At 45.6% G+C, this 12,880-nt stretch overlaps 1 protein-coding gene across 1 annotated transcript in view; it reads left to right on the plus strand.

The window, feature by feature from the left end:
- Positions 1-219: 219 nt before the first annotated feature.
- Positions 220-12,880, plus strand: part of CYSTM1 (cysteine rich transmembrane module containing 1) — a 35,522-nt gene continuing 22,861 nt past the window's right edge. The window contains exon 1 of the mRNA XM_035103423.3: positions 220-292. The gene's annotated coding sequence lies outside the window, so the exon portion shown is untranslated. The remainder of the gene's footprint in view (positions 293-12,880) is intronic.

Here is a 12,880-nt window from a genome sequence, read left to right on the forward strand (position 1 = left end):
TGGAGGCGTGGCGCAAGCGAGCAACCTTTTACAGTATTCTGAAAGCCAGGACCAGAGCGAAAAGTCTGCGCGGAGGGTTGCTCTTCTGCGCGTGCTCGCGCCCGTCGTGCGCCTGCCGTGACGCAGCAGCAGCCCCCGCCCTCCTGGGCGGTCGGGTGACTTCACGGCGGCGCGCACAGACTCTGCAGCTCTAGAGGCGCTGCTGTCCATCGCGCGCCCACTTGCCGTCGAGCGAAGCAGCAGCAGCAGCAGAAGCATCCGGAGGCGGCGGACGAGCCTTTGCGCGGGGCAGGTATGGCCGCGGCGGGGGGACGGCGCACGGGCGCGGCTGGCTGGCTGCCCTTCTCGGGGCGCGTCGCGGAGGGCGGGCGGGCGGAGCTCGGCCGCGGCTCTTGGAGACCCTCGGCGTCCCTGGCCCTCGGGCTCCCCGGGCGGGCGGGCACTGCTGGCGGCGGCGGAGCGCCAAGCGAGCCCTGCTCCGGGGGCGCCTTTTCGGGAAGGTGGGCGGGTTTTGGGTGGCGCGCCTTTGCGCAGGCCCCGCGACGTGGAGACGGACGCCGCCCCCCTGCCCGAGCAATGCGCCCCGAGACTCGCTCGCTTCTCCGGCCGGCCGCCGTCTCGCGGCAGGTGCATCTCCTCCTCGCTGCTCTTGGCTCAGGGCCCCCTCGGGGTTAATGGGTCTCTTTGGATCAGCTGGGCGATCCTAGCTTGCCCAAGGTTTTGTTCCTTAGGGGCTTGGGAGACGGTGGAAAAGGTGGGCGAGGTTCTTCAAAGCAGTCCCTGAAATGCAGGTCTTAGCCAATTCTCCCCTTAAGCTGGGTTTTGTTTTTAAAGGGATGGGTGGAGAGAAAATACTATATCCCCACATTACAGCTCTACTATGAAGTTCACTGGGTCATCTTGACCTGGTCAAGCCTTCTCAGCCCTCATGACCCCCCTTTATGGGAGTTTGGGCTGAGAGGAGGACGATGACGTGGTTGGGAAACCTATATGTTGCTCTGGGTTGGAAAAAACGAATACAAACTAGACCTTTGACTGCAGCATATTAATTGATGTCTTGCTTACTTGGCAATACAGTAGTAGGACGAATTTTTTGTAGCAACAAATTAACATTTCAAGAATGTCTTAGAATCTACCGTAGGGAAGGTCCACCCTGATCTCGATTCATTATTATTGACCTGCCTGAAAGTATGAAGCTTGTTGCAAATAAGTAGATACGATGCATTGCCCTTAGAATAGGAGCAGGTTCTTGTATTAAAGGCCCTTTTGCATTTGCTCCTCTGTCTCCATCCCTTTCCTGGTATTGGGCTATAGTTTATTTATTTTTTCCTCCCCACAGGCTCTTGAAATTTATTTTATTTATATCCCACCTTTCTTCCAATGAGCTGAAGTGCATAGTTCTCCCTCACCCCATTTAATCCTCACATCAACCCTATGAGGTAGGTTAGGCTGAGAGGTGGTCGGTCACCCAGTGAGCTTCATGGCCGAGTGAGGATTCAGACCCTGGTCTCCCAGGCCCTAGGCTAGCACTCTAACCACAGCAGCACACTGGCTCTCTTTAAGCAGTTTCACATTAGCTTTGACAGATTGTCTGACGCCTTCTTTCCCATTAACTCTTGAGTAAAGTTTCACTTCCTGACTTTTCACACCGATTGCAAAGGAAAACAATATCCTGCCTACGTCATGGGCCATGTGGAAGATACTAGTTAAATATAATGTCTTAGGTGATTCCATGATTTGCAGTAATTGTGTGAGTAATCTATGAGTGCTCCAGTCCTGCCTCTCTTAACCCACTTAAAGGTTTATTTGTAGGCAGCTGCACTGAAAGTTTTCCACTGTAATTGAGTAGAGATGCCTATTGCTGGTTTGCATGATCACATGCCACAGTTGTCACACTGTGAACCTTCTCCTTCTGAAGGTGCAGAATGCTTCCTCTTCCCTTCCTTCCAGTTTCTCCAGTTCATTTCAAAAAGTTTGTGCAGGAGACATTACTTATTTCCAACATTTATTGCCTGCTTTTTAGCCATTTCGCTTTCGGTCTAGTTCACAGCAAGATAAAACAATCAAATTACAGCAGTTAAATAACACATTTAAAACCACATGGAATATGAAATAAGGCCATGGATAAAATTAGTAAATTCAGCAATAGATGAAATAGAACAGGAATGCTCAGACAAATAAAAAGGTGTTCACTTGGTATTTATGCAGTGGCGGCTGGTGCAATTGAGATATCATGTGGGGGTTTTTCCACCTTGGGCCCTGGTGACTTTTAGGATTGGAGCAAAAGTGTATGGAAGCAATATAAGTGCAGTATGGCTAGAGCCCTATTTGGTCATTCAACCATCATGTGGGGTGGGGAGTGTGTAGGGGCATTGAGGTAGAGAGTGTGCTAGTCCCCTTCCATGTGTGGCACCCTGAACACCCCACCTGGAACAGGAAGGTCTGGAGGAGGCTGCTAGGTGTGTTTAGACATTGTGCTGATAAGGCAGGGGGGTTGCCAGTACATGAAGACTGAATTCATTTAGAATCCCCCTTTGCAAATCTTCCTGTTGAATGTGGGAAGGTCTCCTGGGCGGTCAAGGCCTGCTCATGTGACACGGCTGCCCAAGCCCATGTTCCCTTTGAACTGCCTGAAGAGGGTTTGGTTGTTTCGTAGTTTTATTTGGTTCCTCTTTCAGCTTACTTTTCAGAATCTCCTTAGCAATATGCTTACCTGCAGGTTGATAGCTGCTGAAGTGACACAGAACCGAAATCTGATCAGATTACCACTGTAAGCAAGCCAGGTCATCTTATTTTCAGGAGAATTCTGAATGACTAAGAAGTTTCCTGTTGTGAAACTAAACATTGAGGCCCAGTGTGGAGGCATTATGAAATGCTTGCTGGAAGAATGCAAAGGATAGAGAGTTCGGAAAGGTCAGCATCAGGAAATACTGTAAGAAGAAAAAGAATCTTGGTTGACTTGAAAAAGGAAAATGGCTGAGTTCATGATCAATATGGTTCTGTCTTCATGGCATAAGACTTCAGATATTAATGTATATTAATGTGCAGGGATTGAATGATGCTGCCAACCTATTTAACATAATATTTAACACTAAGGTTATTTATGACTCTTGGCTCTGATGGGTTTGAGCGAATGACTTAGAACTTGCTTACTGTAACTTGAATTCCATAGGCCTTGCGGAACCCCTTCCGGAGGCACAGCGTTACCTGGTGATGTGTTGAATAGGGCTGGGCAACATCAGCTTTTCGACATTGCGATGTATCACCAGCCAAACATCGTGATCTGCATTAGCACTGCAGCGTTGAAACGGGAAGTGGAACAAGCTGTATTGGCCGAGAGCTGAGGTCAGTGCAGCTTGTTCCTCCCACCGGGTCCTGGGGTCAGAGGGAGTCAGCTGGGCTGTGGTAGCCAAGAGCAGAGTCTGCCAGGCTCTGTTTGCAAGACGGCCTCCACCCTTGCTTGGCGGGGCAGGCAGAGGGAAAGAGGTAGCCTGCCCAACACACACCCCTCAACAGAGAAATTTAAATGAGCTCTCCCCGGGCGATGAAGCTTGTTCCTCCCTCTGTGGTAGGAGGGCCAGAGTGAGGTGTCAGTTTCACCCGGTGGTATATTGCAAGTGAAACCACCCTTGCTCCTGAGTCCCTCTGCCTCCAGCGCCCAGCTGCAGCTTCTTTCTGCTTCGGTGTGCTGGGCACTGGTAGCAGAGGGACTCAGGAGCAATGGTGGTACCGTCCCTTGCAATGTACTGCCAGGTAAGAAGATGGGACTTTTTTTTGGGGGGGGGAGGACAGAGAAGCCTGGATTGCAATATTTGTCAGGAAGGGGGTGGGATGAAGGAGGAATGTATTTTGTTCAATAGGATGGATAAAAAAGGACTGAAAACTGGATTGCAGACTTTGGTACTTGCTGGACTGGAAGGGGAAGGCCGAGATCAGGGGACGGGGAGGAAGGAATTGAGGATAAGGAGAAAATTTAGAATTGGGAATGTAAAAAGGTTTTAAAAATATGGGAGTTTTTTTTGGGGGGGAATTGGGGCATGGGAAGAAAAGGAATGTTGATAAGATTAGAAATAAGATGTAGGAGTTATTTGGAAGTATTAGAAAAGAGATTTTTGTAAGATGAATAATTAAGGGGACGGTTGGGGTTTCCCATCCTCTTGTCGGTCCTCTGCGTGCGGGGAGCTCTTAGTGGCAGGGGGCCTCCTGGGGCGAGGAGGGCGGGGAGGGAGGGAAGACCCAATTGGAAAAAGAACCATTGCCTCTCCCCTTCTTTCCTCTAGGGACTCTCCGTGGCAGGGGGAGTGCCGGGAGGAGAGGGGAGGGAGGGAATGGGAAATGATGTTAGAAGAAAATTTAATAGGAAATAAGGATATTATTGATATAAGATTGGAGAATTTGGAAAATAGAATGGGGAATATGATAAGAAAACTGCCTAAATGGTGATAAAAATGAAAATCAGAAAAGGGGGAGGTAGGGGAAGCCCACAATACAATGTTTTTGAAAAAAGAAAAGAAAGGAATAATTATTGTTTTTTTTAAAATCTATTTTTATATTTTGATTTCTTGTGTGATTTTTGGTAAAGTCTGGATAAATAGTTGGGTGGACACTCACCTGTTCTCTTCTTACCACCCTAGTGCCCCTCGGTGGCGGGGGGGGGGTACTGGGGAGAGGAGGGAGGGGTGGGGACCAGCCCAATTATAAAATGTACCACCTTCGACTGCGCACTTTTCATGGGAATACCTCGTGGCAGGAGGGATCTCATGGAGGGGGGTTAGAAGAAGGGGAAAAATATGTTACCTATTGTATATGTGTTTTTGTTTTTTCAATATGCAAAATTAATAAAAATTATTATAAAAAAAAGCAATGTGCTGCCAGGTGAAACTGCCATCGCAGTCTGGCCCTCGTACCAATGTACAGTATTGATACATTGCCCAGACCTAGTTGTGAAGAGTGGTTTCCACCAGGCCTAGGCTGTGGTTTCAGATCCTGGATTATTCTTACTAATCAGAGTTTAAACAAACCATAGTTCCTAAATTCAGACATCACTGGGAACTGTTGTTGGCTTCATTCCTTCATGGTTCACCTTCCAGGGACCTCCTGATGCTAGGAAAGCTCAAATGTGAAAGTGACTTCAGCAATGGATGCTGCTCTTACTGTTGTACAGTAGGCTACCCTGAGTCTTGATACCTGCCTCTCTGTCCAGGCAAGCAAGCAGGCAGTATCACAGTTCAGTGGCATATTTTAGCCCTGCAAAAGCACTCAAGCAGGTCTGGTGAGGGGCATGGCCTGGTGAGGGTCCTGCGGGCTAGTAGCCATGCTTAAGCTATGCACTTAAGGTTCCCCATCCCTGGTCTAGGCATGTAAAAAGGCAGTGAAGTGGAGAAGTCCTGTGGTTTCCCCTTAGCTCTGGGTTAGACTCACTGCCTCTTTTCTCGTCGGAGCCTTTGTGAGGTTGGCTTCCCAACCAAGTTGACTTTCCCTCACAGCCGTTGAGGTGTAGTGGATGCCACGGGGGGATTAGAGTTGCACAGTGGTCAAAGGCCTGCAGACAGGTGGCCATCCAGGGCTAGCCCTAATGCTCCCCCAGAAAGGTAACTGAAGACATTTTGGGCTTCTGCTCCCATCGTTGCTTACCGCTGGCTGGGGCTGGTGGGAGTGGTACTCCAAAACACCTGGTGGACACCTGGCTGTTCTCTGGTGGGTTAGGGATAGAGGTGAAAGCTATTTCCTGGTTCTGCTTAATCTCTCGGTGACTTTCGATACCATCAACCATTGTATCCTTCTGGGCCGTCTAGGAGGGCTGGGAGTTGGGGGCACTGTTATGCAGTGGCTCTGCTCCTTCCTCCTGTGTTGTGCCCAAAAAGTAGTGGCAGGGGATGAGTGCTTGGACCCATGGGTGCTCACTTGTGGGGTGCTTCAGGGCTCCATCCTCTCCCTCTTCATATAGATCAGGCATCCCCAAACTTCGGCCCTCCAGATGTTTTGGACTACAATTCCCATCTTCCCCGACCACTGGTCCTATTAGCTAGGGATCATGGGAGTTGTAGGCCAAAACATCTGGAGGGCTGCAGTTTGGGGGTGCCTGATATAGATGCTTTTTAACATCTATGTGAAACCACTGGGAGAGATCATCAGGGAGGCTGGGTTTTCACCAATATGCAGATGGTACCCAGCTCTACCTATCATTTAAATCAGAACCAGGAAGGCAGTGAATGTGGGTGTCTGGATGCTTTGCGGAGGGATGGATGGTGGTCAACAGATTGAGGTTGAATCCCGACAGGACAGAAGTACTGTTTCTGGAGGACGGGGTAGACAGGTGTGGGGGATTCTCTGGTTCTGAATGGGGGGGGTAACTGTGCCCCTGGGAGTCATTTTGGAATCGCAGCTGTCCATAGTGTCAGTAGGGGAGTCCTTAACTTATGACGTACCCAACTCAAATCTCCCCTCCCTCCAGAATATTCTGTTTAAACTCTTCTCTCCTCTGATCACCATTTTCACTGGGGGTGGAGGGCTTGTTTTCAAGCAACCTCTTAAGCTTCATGTCTCAGTTGCCCAAGTTCTCATTCTTTTCAACTCTTTTCTCTCCCCCACACCACAGAGATAGGAAATGTCTATAGAAAACATTGGACAAATCTAGGATTTTAGTTTTCCCAAGATTGGGTAGCAGCAATTCTCTTCCTTGCCTCCCTGAACACATAAATCGCAGCAGCAATGGTTGCTCTAATCTCTGACACCCCCTTGTTTTAGGTAAGCCCTCAAGACTTTTCCTGTTGCACATTGACTCTGAAGTAACACATCAATGTGTGTGTAGCGTTGTAGCCATTCCTCCTCTTTTTCTCCCAGTTTAGTTTCTGGTTGTTTACACATTTCTTTCTTCCTTTCCCCTATTAATTTTGTGCGTCTCCTCTCTTGCCTCATTCCCATTCCTTCCCCTCCCGCAGCCTGATCTTATGCATTGCTACTTGGAAGTAAGTCCTAGTAAGTGGGACTGGTTACTCAAGCAAGTCTGCATGGTAGCAGTGTGGGGACTGGGGTGGGGTGGGATTCACACTTAATTTTACATTGATTGTGATTATCTTTCCACGTTGTCCTTTCCTGGGGCTGCCTCTCCAATTTTCTGCTGTCAGAGAGCAGTGCTCTTGTCTTCCCTACAGAATAATAACAGGCACATGGGATTCCTTGTGTTGTAGTTACCAGGTGCCAAGAGAAAGGCACTCTGCATGTGCTTAGGTATAAACATGACCTGGGTGCCTGCCTCTTTTCCATTAATACTAGCAGGTGGTTAAAGGGAGCCAACAGGACACCATGCCTTGGAAGCTCAAGAGGAAAACTCAGCAGAAATTCATATTTTATAATGGGAATGGGGAATGCTTGCCGTTGATAACAAATGCTATGGGAAAGACAACCTATCCCTGTTTAGAGCAGGGATCAGCAACCTTTTTCAGCCGTGGGCCAGTCCACCATCCCTCAGACCATGTGGTGGGCTGGACTATATATATTTTTTGGGGGGGGGAATGAACGAATTCCTATGCCCCACAAATAACCAAAAGATGCATTTTAAATAAAAGCACACATTCTCCTCTTGTAAAAACACGCTGATTCCCGGACCATCTGTGGGCCAGATTGAGAAGGCAATTGGGCCGCATCCGGGCTTTAGGTTGCCTACCCCTGGTTTAGAGGCACCACTTTTATTTTCGTTTAGGCCATGCTCATTGAGAATACCAGACACACATGAGAAGGCAGCAGAAGGACGTAGCACAGCAGCCACCAAAAATCATTGCTGGCAACCAAGCCTAGTCACAGGCCCTCAGAGGGGTGCTTCCTAGCTCCCCCCGCCAAGTTAATGGTGAAATGTGGATGGATGGGGGGGGGGAATGGCAAAATGGCGCAGGTGGAGGGTTAGGCCACAGCTGGGAAATCCCACTGTGGTCTTGCTAGTGTCACCTGCCTGTGGAATCTCCTCTTGGAGGTTCTCCTTATTGAGTGAGTTCTCAATAGCATCCTAAAACGCATCTCTTCACACAGGCTTTGGGTTGTTGTTTTTAAAGGTAAATTGCCTAAGATCTTAACCAGTGAAGGGTGGTTTGAAAATAATAAAGTACGGTATTGCTCTGGCAAAACTATTTTTTAGTTGAGGGAATACATGTATCCCGCTGTTGTATAAACCAGGATGACTTAGCTTCAGTTAAAATTAAATGGGGCAAGCAAAGCTGGGATCTAGTGGCTACTGAATTAAGTGGCAGCGTCTCTCCCTCCACAGCACTAACATCAGTAACAAAAATTCCCATGAGGTTATTAGGGAAGGTATGGCTTGTGGAGAGCACTTCTTCCTGAAATGCGTTTTTCGTCAATGGAGATGCTACTCCCATAAGTTGCTAAATATAATAAGTGTGTAGGAAAGTCAGTGGTTGTGCTTAAGCTACTCAAATGCAACACGTTTTAAGGAAACAAATCACGGAGAGATAAAAGTAACTTGGCACGCCATAAGTATACAAGTATTTCTGTTTTGAGGCTTTTAATTTGATAAGGAAGGGAGGTAAAAAATTTAAGTATGTGTTATAGAAGTTAGATAGTGTGAGTTAAAGATATGATTTAGAAATTGCTAAAAATGAATGACAATGAACCACAGATAGGGAGGACTTGAGGAAGTCATCCTAAAATGTGAAGGGAAGTTAATAGTTGGGGAAGATATATATATATTTGTTTATGTCTGTTTTATATGGTTGTTTATTGTTTTGTATAAGTTATGTTCTTTGTTTTGTTGTATCTTACTATCAAATAAATTTTAAAAATTTGAATTTTTTAAAAAAGTATGTGTAGAGAGCAGCCCTGATAATGGGCCATTCACAAAGTAGCAAATGGTCTATACATTTTATGATGTGCTTGGTAGTGTTCACAGGAGGGTGGATAAAAATCAATGATTAAAAAACTAAATAAATAAAAATCATTTTGTTTTTTAAATTTAAATTGGGTTTTTACAATAAAATGCTTTTGGGGGAAAAATCTTTCTAAAGATAGTTTTCTATTTAAATTACATTATAGTCCAAAGGCTATTAATCAGAAAATAAGGATTTGTTTTAAGTTTTTCATGTGTGCTAAAACACAGTCTTAGTTTTTTTAAAATAACGATGTAACCACATCAGTTAGCAAACATGGATACATATGCTATAATGTTATTGTTTTAGTTAAATAAATTGTTAAAATTGTTATTAAGGAAATAATTAATTTTCTCCTTCCAATAAAGTACAGCAGAAACAGTTAACTTTTTAAACCCCACAATAATTTCATAATTACCTGTCTATGTATTTCTAATAGTATAACCAAATCAGTAATTTTTGATATAAGGTAAAGGTAAAGGGACCCCTGACCATTAGGTCCAGTTGTGACCGACTCTGGGGTTGCGCGCTCATCTCGCGTTATTGGCCAAGGGAGCCGACGTACAGCTTCCAGGTCATGTGGCCAGCATGACAAAGCCGCTTCTGGGAAACCAGAGCAGCACACGGAAACACCGTTTACCTTCCCGCTGTAGCAGTTCCTATTTATCTACTTGCACTTCTTTGAAAATTTATTATTCCAAAAATGAAGCCTTCATCTGGTTGTAAATACTGTATTAAGATTATACCAGCAAGAATGAGTCTTCCTGGTAAAAAATGATTTAAATGAAATCTTATTTTCTAGCAATTTAAATTTTGATTTAAATTGTGATTTAATTCAATTTGATTTAAATCAAATCCACCCTGGTTCACAGCATGTCTCCTCTCTACAACTGCTTAATGTTTTCTAAAATGCAGCACTCCATCCTTGTGTTGGGGGCTGGGCACATACTCAGTTTCTTCCTGTGCCTTTTCCTGCAGTAGTCCAGCTACTCCAAGATGGGATATTCTTAAAATGCTCTTCCTCTTCTCTGCTCCATGATCAGAGACATCTGCTCAGTGTGTCCATTGCCTTCTGAAGTCCAGTGAGCCTCTTCAGTTTGGCCTGACGAAGTGCTGGTTGGGGACTGGTCTCTGAGGTCTGCTGTGCTGCTTTTGATAGAGTTCTGTATCTTTCACTTAGTTTTAAAAATACTGTATATTTATCTTAGAGTATTGTTATCTCCTGTGTAAACTATGGATGACACTTTTAATCATATGATCAATTCAACCTCTTGCTTGACAAAAGTATTCCCAATCTGTCAGGGCTTGTGTGTGGCTACTCTTGAGTAAAGACACCAAAGTCGGTCCTGTCTTTAAGAGGTTTATTGTGCATAGTATTTACAGTGCAGAGATGCCAAGAAACATGACCTGCTAGTCACTCGCAGAATCCGGGAGTGGACGTTTCCTGTTACGTGACCAGCATAAGAGGTTGGGGAACCCAAAACGCCGCCTCCCCTCCTTACGCTTAGTACCATGCCTTAAATGGGGCGACGGAAGTGGCTGCCCCGTTTCCTCAGCCCGTTGGCCAGGGCAGTGCCAGGGCTCTGCAGCATCTCTGAGCCCTCTCTCCTCCATCCCCCTGACTTCCTCCTCCCCCTCCCCTGACCTCCTGCTGCTGCTCTCACTGGGCGATGTGCTGGTCAGCAGGAGAGGCAGAGGCTCCCTGTAAGGAGGTCCCCTGACACAATCAATTGAGAAAAGTATTTAGAAAATGTTATTTTTAAGATAAGCACTTGATTTAAAACAAAATAAAAAAAATTCCTTCCAGCAGCACCTTAAGAGACCAACTAAGTTTGTCATTGCTATGAGCTTTCGTGTGCAAGGTATCTGAAGAAGTGTGCATGTACACGAAAGCTCATGCCAATGACAAACTTAGTTGGTCTCTAAGGTGCTACTGGAAGGAATTTTTTTAAATTTTCTTTTGACTACGTCAGACCAACATGGCTACCTACCTGTAACTTAATTTAAAGTGAGGGGAAGAGCCATAACTCAGTGTCTGCCTTCAAAGCATGTTCAATCTGGCATCTCCAGGTGTGGACAGAACTGAGCTGGATTTACCAGTGGTCTGACTCTGTATAAAATGGCTTCCTATGTTCCTGCATACTGGGCGCCATCTTGGAGGCAATTCCCCCTTTACTCTGACACAGGAGAGAATGCCTGATATGACATATGCATGTTCCATCTCAAAACGGTGGGTGCCTGTTTTATTCTTCTTCACAACTCTTGTTTTTAGTCATATGCAGTATTATTCAGCTTTAATTTATTATCAGATCAATTGATTTGATGAATATTTTTTAATTGGATCACAACTACAGTGGTACCTCTACTTACGAATTTAATGCGTTCCGAACACACATTTGTAAGTCGAAAAAATTTGTAAGTCGAATCCCATAGGAATGCATTGGGAGAAAAAATTCGTAAGTCGAAGCAACCCTATCTAAAAATTCGTAAGTAGAAAAAATCCTATCTAAACCACATCCAAGATGGCGGGCGGAGCTCCATTTGTAAGTAGAAAAATTCGTAAGTAGAGTTATTTGTAAGTAGAGGTACCACTGTATTGAGAAAACTCTCTGGGCTAGGACAGACATTTGAAGAAAGGCAATAAAATGATGGAAGGAACCTGCTGTTCCAAAACTCCAGGGGATTAACGCATCCAGAATAAATTCTGCAGTCCACTCCGTGGACATGCATGTGTAGCTTATCCCTATTTGAGATATAAACACATTTAAATAAATAAATCCAGCAAAATAAATCCATTTGTCCAGTTCTGAGCCCGTCATCCCCTCGTTAGATCCCCAGCGCAGCTTGATTCCTATAGCTGACCACTAATGTTTCTGGAAGAGGCCCAAAATTTGTTTTTGCCGGGAACTCTTTCTTGCTCTCAAACTACTTCCCATTTAGCCACTCCCTTCCTCAGGGAGGACCATTTTAAAAGCTTGACTAGAGGCTTCAAAAACTAAAAGCTACATTCCTGGTCTTGTATCTGCTGGCAGTTCTCATGGTGTTGGACATATATTAGTAGCTGAAATTTCTTGAAGAAAACGTGCAATGCCTCAAGGACAGCCTCTCTCCATATTAACCTACCTGGGCCCTGCGATCATCTGAGGCCCGGAGAGTGGCAACATGAGAATGGGCCTTTTCTGCAGTGGCTCCCCGTTTGTAGAATATTCTCCCCAGGGAGGTTTTCAGGGTGAAAACATTCCCCTTCAACCAGGCCTTTGGCTGATTTGCAGTCTCTGCCCTTTTACATGTGTGGAGGAAGGGGGTTATTGGTTTGTTTTGTTCTTAATAATAATAATAATAATAATAATTTATTATTTATACCCCGCCCATCTGGCCGGGTTCCCCCAGCCACTCTGGGCGGCTTCCAACAAGATATTAAAATACAGAAATCCATCAAACATTAAAAGCTTCCCTAAACAGGGCTGCCTTAAGATGCCTTCTAAAGGTCTGGTAATTGTTATTCTCTTTGACCTCTGGTGGGAGGGCATTCCACAGGGTGGGTGCCACTACCGAGAAGGCCCTCTGCCTGGTTCCCTGTAACTTGGCTTCTCGTAACGAGGGAACCGACAGAAGGCCCTCGGCGCTGGACCTCAGTGTCCGGGCAGAACGATGGGGGAGGAGAGGCTCCTTCAGGTATACTGGACCGAGGCCGTTTAGGGCTTTAAAGGTCAGCACCAACACTTTGAATTGTGCTCGGAAACGTACTGGGAGCCAATGTAGGTCTTTCAGGACCGGTGTTCTTGTTTTTATTATGTCTTCTGTGTTTTTATATTGTAGTTTTATGCTGTGAACTGCCCTGGAAAGCTATGGATGAAGGGAAGAATACAAAATTAATAAATAATAATTGCTAATAATAAAAGTAGCTCGAGGGTGAGTTGAGAAAAGACGTTCCCTTATTCACATCTCTTGTCAGTTGTGACCTCACTCGAGAGCCCTCAGGCAAGAGAAGAGAAAACTCAGCT

Source organism: Zootoca vivipara, chromosome 8 (genome assembly GCF_965207765.1).
Source record: "Zootoca vivipara chromosome 8, rZooViv2.hap1.1, whole genome shotgun sequence".
NCBI lineage: Eukaryota > Metazoa > Chordata > Lepidosauria > Squamata > Lacertidae > Zootoca > Zootoca vivipara.